At 40.3% G+C, this 9,403-nt stretch overlaps 1 protein-coding gene across 1 annotated transcript in view; it reads left to right on the top strand.

Annotated features, from left to right (window-relative positions):
* Nucleotides 1-536: 536 nt before the first annotated feature.
* The window catches only part of ENOX1 (ecto-NOX disulfide-thiol exchanger 1), a 288,573-nt gene continuing 279,706 nt past the window's right edge, over nt 537-9,403 (top strand). The window contains exon 1 of the mRNA XM_084767961.1: nt 537-668. The gene's annotated coding sequence lies outside the window, so the exon portion shown is untranslated. The remainder of the gene's footprint in view (nt 669-9,403) is intronic.

Genomic DNA, 9,403 nt, shown 5'->3' with positions numbered 1-9,403 from the left:
AACATTTGAATTTGGAGTCTCGGGGGGTTATGTGTTTCTCATCAGTTGTGTTTATGAAATAGTTTTCTAAATCTCATAGGCTCCATAGTGACATGAGAGAAAGAGCCAACCCAAAGCTTGATGGGTTTTAGTAGAAACAGAATTTAACCCTGAGCCCAACAAGATGTGTGTCGATTTTTCTTGGTGAGAGGTGGCTGTCTCCCAGCCCCACCCTCTATAAGAAGGAAGAAGGCCCTGCCGAGACCCAGGCCTGTGGTCATGCCATCTGATGCTCACTTCCCACCCAAGGCTCTTCGGTCTGAGCCCAGTGAGATGAGGGGAAATAGAGAAATAGGATTGCTTACAGAATACTCTTGCTGTTTGCAGTCTCTAAGCGCAGTGCTGAAAGTTCTGTGTCTCACTTCACCATATACGAATAAAATGATTTGGGGACAAAATTAATACAAATTAATGAGATCACACTAAAGGTACTTTCAGAGCATAGTAACTGGGACTGGAACCACCCCCTAACCGTGTGTTTTCTTTGCCTCCAGAAGCATTTGTCATGTCAGAGCCACACTGTCTTCTGTGGGACTTCCTTTGAACAGCTTCCACCTTTATGAATACATTGTTTCAATCAAGACCTGGAGGGACACACACCCGTCTTCCTCTCCTCAGGCCATGTTAAGGTTTGTGCTATTTCCATATTTATTATCAAGGATATCATTAATTTTAAGGGATTTTTAAAAATAAAGATGCATTGATAATATATTCCATTAAGAGCTTTGCAAGTAGATAATGCATGAACTGCAAACCTTAAATGTAACTGGGAGGTAGACATAAATAAATGGAAATATGTTGTGGTCCATCTCTTTCCCATTATCACATGCACGTTCTGTTGTTATATGTGATGCTCCGAGGATATTAGAGAAGACGTAGATTCCACATCGGCTATAAACAGATTTTATTTCTAGGTTTAGAAACTCGATTCCATTAGTTTATATTAGGTGTGACTATATATCACCTTGGCTAGTAATTTTTAATCAACTAGTATTAATGGATAAAATACACTCTAAAATATCAAAAATCAAAACTGCTTTTGTCTCAGTATCAAGCAGTGCTACCACCGGGGCACTTTTACATGCAGAATCTTGGTGAACCAAGTGTCTCCATTTTGTTCTACTAGGAGCTATCACCTTATGTTTCTTGAATGAAAAAGAAGGGTGTGTGTGTGTGTGTGTGTGTGTGTGTGTGTGTGTGTGTGTGTGCGCGCGCGTTAGCATTTCAAAAAGCTAGCAATACTTTTGCTCACTCAAGGATCAAGGTTGCTAGCAGGACACAGCTTTCCTCGGGAAATGTGTTTGCCTCTTAGATAGCACCAAATAAAATACTTTTATTTTGAGGACACTGTCAGCAAACACTGGATTCGGTTCATGCATCTTTCATAGCTAGAAAAAGCAGGCGAGTGTATAGGGTAAGGTCTGGAACACAGAGTGGACAGAAACTAAATAAAGGACAACCGAGAAGGCACACACTGCTTCCTAGCATGACACATCTTTCCCCCAAAGACAGTTGTTTCACCTGGTGGGACTTTTATTCTGTCCAAGGTGACAAATGTTTTCTCCCTAATAGACCTTTACTGTGCTTTACTTTTTTATTTCTTTTATTTCTACTGAGAAATCAGAGTAAATTTTACTGCAGTCCTGGCTAACTTCCAGTTTTTCCATTTCATCCTCCGTTGTTGAGCATCGCGGTTAGCTTGCGCTGTAAGGCACGGCTCCGGGTATTTGTCAAGGGACTGACGGGAAGTTGAGCTCCCACTTCCCACTCTACCTCCAGCCTGTGATCTGATAGCTCGCTGAACCCTGGTGACAGAATCCACAGGAACAGACAGACTGGGAGGACTTGAGGGGTCACCTAAAGGTACCCCCGCCTCATCTACAAACAAGATTCTCCTTCACCTGTCTGGTAGGAAGCCTTCATACCCCCGAAAATATTTGGTTTCCTGTTTTGAAGCCATGATTTTAAAAGACACAGAAGATGTGAAGTCCACCCCTTAAGAAACTTTTAAGTGCACAGACGATAGCTTTATGTACTTCATGAATGTGTTCTTTGAGAGTTATAGTAGTTTGTCATCTTAAATTCTGTACCTACTGAAAAGTGACCCTGTGTATGCACAGCTCCAGCCCCGCCCCCGCCCCCGCCACCGTCCCCGCCCCCGTCCCCGCCCCCGCCCCCGTCCCCGCCCCCGCCCCCGCCCCCACCCCCGCCCCCGCCCCCGCCCCCACCTGTACTTCAGTCTTCCCCAAGTTTGACCACTTCAGTTACTGCCATGAACCAAACTGTGGTCACTTCTCCTTCTGTGGCCAGCTTGTTTCGCTTAGCAAAGTGTCTTCCTTTGTAAGCAGAATAATACTCTTTTCTGGGCAGCTGTCATGTTGTAAGAAGTTTACTGATTATTTTTATTGTGTCCGTGCATGTGTACTGGATGGGGGTGGGGCAGGTATACCATATCATAAATATGGAGGTCAGAGGACCACTTTGTGGAGTTGGTTCTCTCCTTTCATCTTTATGTGGACTCTAGGGCTCAAACTCTATCCATCAAGCTATACCCATTACGCCATCTCTTTTTTTTTAAATTTATATGTTGATAGATAGTTTGTGGGTCTAGATGTTCATTATTATAAATAATGTTTAATAAACTAGTCTATAGAAATGTCCCTCTACAAAGCTCCTTCCTCAATTCTTTGGATATGTATTTAGAAGTAGGATTATGGGATCGTATGGTAATTTCATTTTTCCAAAGTTTTTTCCGTTCTGTTTTCTGTTTGATTCTTAGCACTTGAACATATAGCAGCAGTGTTAGATCAGAGCAGCATCTCCATGTTTTATCAACCCTTGTTCCTTTTTGCTGTTTTAATGATGCCACTTTTGATAGGTATGAAGTGAAAGACTTCTGTGAGGCAATAAGTTTTGACCTGACTTAGGTCAAATGACTTAGACAAGTTGAGCATTGCGTATCATCTTGGGGGAGATATGTTCCAGCTCTTTCTCTCCATTGTTTAGATTTTTAGCTAAATATTATTTACTTTTAGCTCTTGAGTGTTCTTATATGTGTTAGATATTTAATCTCTGGATGGGTGGACAGGAAGCAGGTGCCTTCTCATACGCTATGTGGTGTCTTTTCACTCTGCCCATTCCTTCCGCTCCCACACAGAGGATTTTTACTTTGATATAATTCAATGAATCCATTTTGCTTTGGTCATCACTCGACTTTTGGTGTCTTATGTAAAAAATAAAATAAAATAAAAAATAAAGAATCATAGCTAGAGACAGGGTTGTGCGGCTGTTTGTGCGTGTCTTCTACTGGCAGCTTCTTCGGGAGGTGGCCTTAGGTTTGAGTTTTCAGTCAGTTGAGGGTTGATTTTAGAGTACCATTCAAGGTAAAAGACCATCTCACTCTTTTCCCGTGTTGCTAGCACACGGTGATAGAGAGTCTGCCCTTGCTTTATTACGTAGCCCCCAGAACTCAAGCCACCAGAGACTGTTTGATTGGATATACATGGCTCCAGTTTGACTCTCTCTGTTCTCTTGACCTATTTGTCTGTCCGTATTACGCTGCCTTCTGTTGCTTGCCACGGCTTTGTAGTCTATGTTCATGTGAAGTATATCGCAGGCTCAGAAGTGCAGTTCTCAAGGTGACTTGGTTATATTATTCTTTGGGCATTCCATCCATATGAATTTCAGGATTATTTTTCCTATTTCTGTAGCAAATTCCATTGGGGGGGGTTTTGAAGAGATTGCATTGATTTTTTTTGTGAATCATTTTGGTTAGTACAGACATTAGAGCAAAATTAAAGCCATTAATCTATAAGCATGAGATCTTCCATTTGTTTATATATTCGCTTGGGTTTTTCAGCAACATTTGGTGGTTCTCAGTATTCTGATATTTCATCTTTTTGGTTAAATTTGTTCCTAACTATTTTCTAATTTTATATTTTCTATTGATTAATTCTGTTGTTTGACAGCTCCATGCATGTGTATGGCATTTCCTGATTATTCTCTGCCCCTCCCCCCTCACACCCCTTCATCTTTTCCACTCTCCTCTCTCCCAGTTTCACCACTTTCGGCTGTGTTTTGTGGACCATTTAGTGCAAGTGGGGCAATCCGTGTGGCCATTCGATCAGAAGTGTTCACTGGAGCCTGATCAGACCATTGGCAAATGCACAACTGAAATCAATGATTTCTTTGCTTTTTTAATCTATTAGCAGCAAACAGTCTAGCAGTGGGAGAGAGAATCTCCTGAGTCCCCTGTCCATTGATGCCTGACTGTAGACATGCCCATTCTTGTGCAGACCCAGTGAAGGCCAGCATCCAGAGATGCTAGGAGTTTATCATTGTATCTTGATGATAAGACGACATTTGGCAGCCGAGCTGGTCTTTTGACTCTTGCATTCTCTAAAATGTTCCCCGAGACATTTATACCCAGAGGGTGTAGGACAAGTGCCTAGTGTAGGGCTGAGCTGCCACACATTCTCAGTGCCTTGAGCAGCCATCAGTTTATACATTCTCTGCCATCCCTTGGAAAGGCAAGGCTCTGATTAAGGCTGAGAGTAGCAGTTGTCTATAGGTGGAAACATGAATATTTAGAAGGCAGATTGATACTGTGTAAATTTAGCTAAACCACCTGTTCCTAAGTATTTTATGTCTTATGGCAAATGAGATTGTTCTTGTAATTTCCTTTTCAATTGTTAGTTGTTATTATGTAGAAGCAAACTATTTTGATGTTCATTCTATATCCTGACACTGTTGACTTTATTAGTTCCGGTGGCTCTATGTGAGATCCTCAGAGCTCTTTATAAAGACGGTGTCATTCTCAGGCAGGTGATTGTACTTCTTCCTTCCCCATAATGATGCTTTCCATTTCTTTTACTAGCCAAGTTGCATTAACTAGGACTTTTAATGTTATGCAGATAAAGATGTGTCAGCAGTGCCATCTTTACCTTGTTAGAAACCTTAAAGGGAATTTTTTAGGTTTTCATAATTGAGTATGGTGCCTAAATAGGCTTTTTATTCATGAGTTGTATTATATTGAGGTAATTTCTTTCTATACCTAAATTGCTGAGCTTTATTTTTTCATGGAAGTGCATTGAATTTGGACAAATATTTTTCTATATATACAGAGATAGCCCTGTGGGTTTTGTACCTTTTGATTACGAATGCCCTCATGGAATGGATTTTGGGTATTGAACTATCACCCCTGCAGCCCGGAGATTCCGCTTGTCTTGATCTATGTCTTGTTTCTATTCTTTTGAATTTTGGATAAGGATTTTAGTTTTTCACTCTGCTCATAAGAGACACTGGCCAATAGTTTTTCCCCATTGGGGTGTTTTTAGTCTGTCTTTGGCAATAGGGTTATTTTGGCTTTCTGTAAGAGCTTTGTAGTAATCCTCCTCCTCAATTTCTTAGAGAGTTTGAAAAAGATTAGTGTAGTTTTTTTTTAAATATTTGATAGAGTTTTTCATTAAAGCTGTCCAAAGCCTCTCTCTGTTGAAAAGCGTCTGGTGGTTGTTAACTTAGTCAACTCAGCAGGCAGGTACAGTTCTGTGCAGGCTTTCCCTCTCTCGGGTTGTAGTCTCTAGTTTACCTGTTCCACTCGGGCTATCCAAACGCTGGGTATCCTGTTGTTAATTATAAGTCAACCATATTTTTTTTTCATTTCTGATGTGTCAGAAAATCCATAATTCTCCCTCCTTTGATTCATTTGTTTGAATCCATCTCAAGAAACGTTGTGTATTTTCCAACCTCATGAGATACTTATGAATTTATCCTTCTAGAGACAAAGTTCCTCTGTACCATTATAGCATTATTGTTCTAAGCATCCCTTTTCCCCCTTTGGAGGGAGATATGCCCATTTTATGTCGTTTCAATAAGACTTTTTTTTTCCTGAAAAATTTGTATAATTCCATTTTTGGCTTATCTTCGTATCCTTATTGTTTCTGTTTTACGTGTCTTTAGTTTCTGCGTTTCACCTAACTTTAAGAGCACAAAGAGATGGGAGGGGCGCTAAATGTTGTCTACTGCCATTTTGTAATCGCCACTTTGCATGGGGCCATTCTCTGTGGCATAAGACTGAATGAATTATACACTGCAGACTTTTTCAAATCTCTGGGTTTCACAAAACAAATACCAACAACTCCTCAGAATTTCAGCCATTGTGATAGGATAGATTCACATCTTCCCTCCTCGTGCAGAGGGCGTCACTGGTACCGGTCCTCCTTGACAGTGATGATGTGGTTCGTGAATTGAATACAGGGTAGAGCTAGGACCTTTTCTATTTTATCGTATTTCTGAAATCCCCCTTGTTTTCCAGCCATCTACAGGAACATCAGCTCCCTGGATACATACTCTTTTGTAGGACTATTGCTTTTAGTTTGGTATTTAAAGATAATGTTTGTTTGATTCAAGAATGTAGTTAAGGGAAAGACCATATTAGAATTTAGTTCCGGAACGTAACAGGAGAAGGTCATCTCTGGGGGTGGAAAGAAACAGCTGGGCCTGGACCTCAGCAATGGTTATACAGATATCACTATGGGAGGTGGTCAGTTTCTAAGAGTGGAAATTGGGGAAACAACAAAAAAAAAATATCCTGCAATCTAAGCAAAGTGAAATGAAGGATTCTTTTCAGCGCTCACCTTAGTTTCAGTTCTCTGCTGACTCCACCCTCCTCTTCCCTCCTCACACTTCTCGCTAGCTCATCTTCCATTCCTCATGCATCCTGAGTGTGGAGAAATTACTTGACCAGTTCTATTCCTCCTCATTCGGCCAAGAACTGGAGCCAACTTTTAAATTAAAAAGAAAGGACAAAGAAACACTTGACCTTCGTGAGTTTGCCTACCCTCAAAGCTTTGGCAAGGCTTCTTCTCCTCAAGACTTGGGATAATAGGTGTAGGACCCCTCCAGGGAAAAGTAAATTATTGTTCCCTACTATTGTGTTGGGGTTTTATGTTAAAAAAAAAAAAAGAATTCTCTAATCCAGAGGTTACTTGATAATTTAATTAAAAGAAGTAAAGGTGTAAGGAAGCATGGTTCTAGGTCGGAGCATCTCACTGGATAGGATTCCTCTCGGCATCTTCCTTATTCCTACAGGAAGATACAGAAGATGGGATGGGCTAAGACTGCTAGCAGAATACAGACTTTGCTCTCTAATAAAATGAGAATATTGTGTGATAAGATTTCTCATCTGAAAAGGGCTGCATTATGAAAAAGGAAAAAATAATAACAAAGGACTTCCATTATCATGTATTAGTTATTTATGGTTCTATGCCTTGGCTGCTGGGTGGGGGTTTTAAAAACGGTATTTTCTTGTCCTGCTGTCTTTTGTACATAGGACACCGAATTATATTTGACTTCACAGAGTTTCTCATTTCCTGAAATAGACTACCAGCTCTATAAACATTGAAGAATAAATATTAGCTTTACGAGAACACGTTTCCCTACTAGTTGAAAAATAGCATGTAATAAAAAAATACAAGGATGTAATATTGAAAATTATAGATCAATATGCCTTCTTATTGTGGAAGTATATCTAATCCTTACACGTGGTGCCTGCATTTTCAGAAAAATGCATGCTGTGTAATACTACTTGTGTCAGTGATAAATTTCCATCTCTTACACTGTACAATATATCTCAAGTGACTCTTGCCTCACTAGTGAAATGTTTAGGCTTGTTACCCATTGTGATGTTGAAATGCTGTAGATCATTGCTCTAATACTAGTCCAAAGTTACTACAATTCTGATAGGTTCCTTCCCTGGCATCCCCTCCCCCCACCTAAGACACATACACACACACATACACAGAAGCTGGCTGGAAATTATATTAGAAAATACTTATTGGAAACTTTGGCAGTTTTGTGAGGGGCACTTTAAAAAGTCAACTGGGACCTTGCACAGCTAGTCAGCACTTGTAGTTGTGCAAACTGGTAGTCCAAAATCCAAACCCACCTTGTATGTTTATAGTAGCAAGAGAGACGTGCCATTCATCAACCATGAACCTGAAACCTCCCATTCATAACCCGAAAGAAGGAAAAGTAACTGACCCGAAGATTGTGTGTTATGAAACACTCTTTTAAAGAGAAAACATGACCTCAGTATGTTCCGGTAATTCACATCCATCGGAAAATGACCGTCACTTGCCAAAAGTGCCCATGGCTTCTCACATCATAGACAGTCTCTCTTTGGCATTAACTCTGCATTGTTCCCCTCTCTGAAGACTGGAAGTAGTCGTGTTTGTATATTTTAGCCCAGAAAGAAGTAGGATTAATCGAAATGTGTCTGTCTAATTTTGTCTTGCTGCCCTTTTCTCCAAATAACTTCACAAAGCGTATGAACTGTTATCATGAAGTAGTTTACGCCTGAGGGAAGACATACATCCCGTCTCCGCCCCCATACTTTGCAGTGTTGATGTCACAGCTCTGACTTTTAAAGTTAAAAAGAAAACTGTCCCCCTTCCTGTTCTTCCTTCCAGTGACGTAATGTTTCTTACAAATACTTGTGTAACGATGTTTGCATCTATGTATCATAGGGTACCATTTTTTTTCACTTTACATAGGCGGGACCTTTCTTAACATCCCTCAGCAACTTCGTTTTTTCTCAACACCATTTTAAAGCATTATCTCTACTATTAGCCAGCTTCCGCATAAAAAGCATAATATGTCCAATTTCACAGAACAGTGTTTATCATTCCCTTGTATTCTGTGGACAGTCACCTGCCTGTCCCTGTCTCTTTTCAGCAGTCCCTGTACAAATGAGCATTTGGTCTGAATCAGGCTCATGCCACTGTCAGAGAATCGCTGTCCTTTACGTCCTGCCACAAAACCCTTTTATTTCCTTCCTATCCACAAAGTTTCTCTTTTTCTTTTGCTGTCTGTACAAGAAATGCCAGTCTTTTTTTTTTTTTTTTTTTGCTGTTGTTGTTGTTGCTGATTTTTTTTTTTTATTATGAGTACTTCTGAAGATAGCTTACCAGCTCCTTCTCCATCAAGTCTAATCGTATCGGAAGGGCGAGCAGCTCCAGCAGCCGCAGGACAAGGACACGGGCAAACTAGAGAGAGTAGAAGGGAGGACAGTTTCCAGTCTCGCACGTCTGACATTCGGGTGGTGTCCACGGGGGATGCTTTTGAAAGTACATTTACACATTTGTTCACACTCCATTATCTCAGAGGTCAGCTCATGTAGAGGCCTTTTCCATTAGACCAAGAAAAAAAAATTTTTTTTTCTTTTCGTCCTTGGATTTCATAATAGCATTAGGAAAAAATGTACATGATTCATAAAAACTTGAGTACCTTGTTAAATATTTCAGGCCTGTCTCATTGTAAACCTTTTAGTGTCTGCTTCTTTCACAAAATGAGAGCTATGAGAAAT

Source organism: Acomys minous, assembly GCF_964271855.1.
Source record: "Acomys minous genome assembly, chromosome: 18".
Taxonomy (NCBI): domain Eukaryota; kingdom Metazoa; phylum Chordata; class Mammalia; order Rodentia; family Muridae; genus Acomys; species Acomys minous.
Note: the sequence above shows the minus strand (reverse complement) of the source record. Positions and strands in the feature narration are given on the sequence as shown.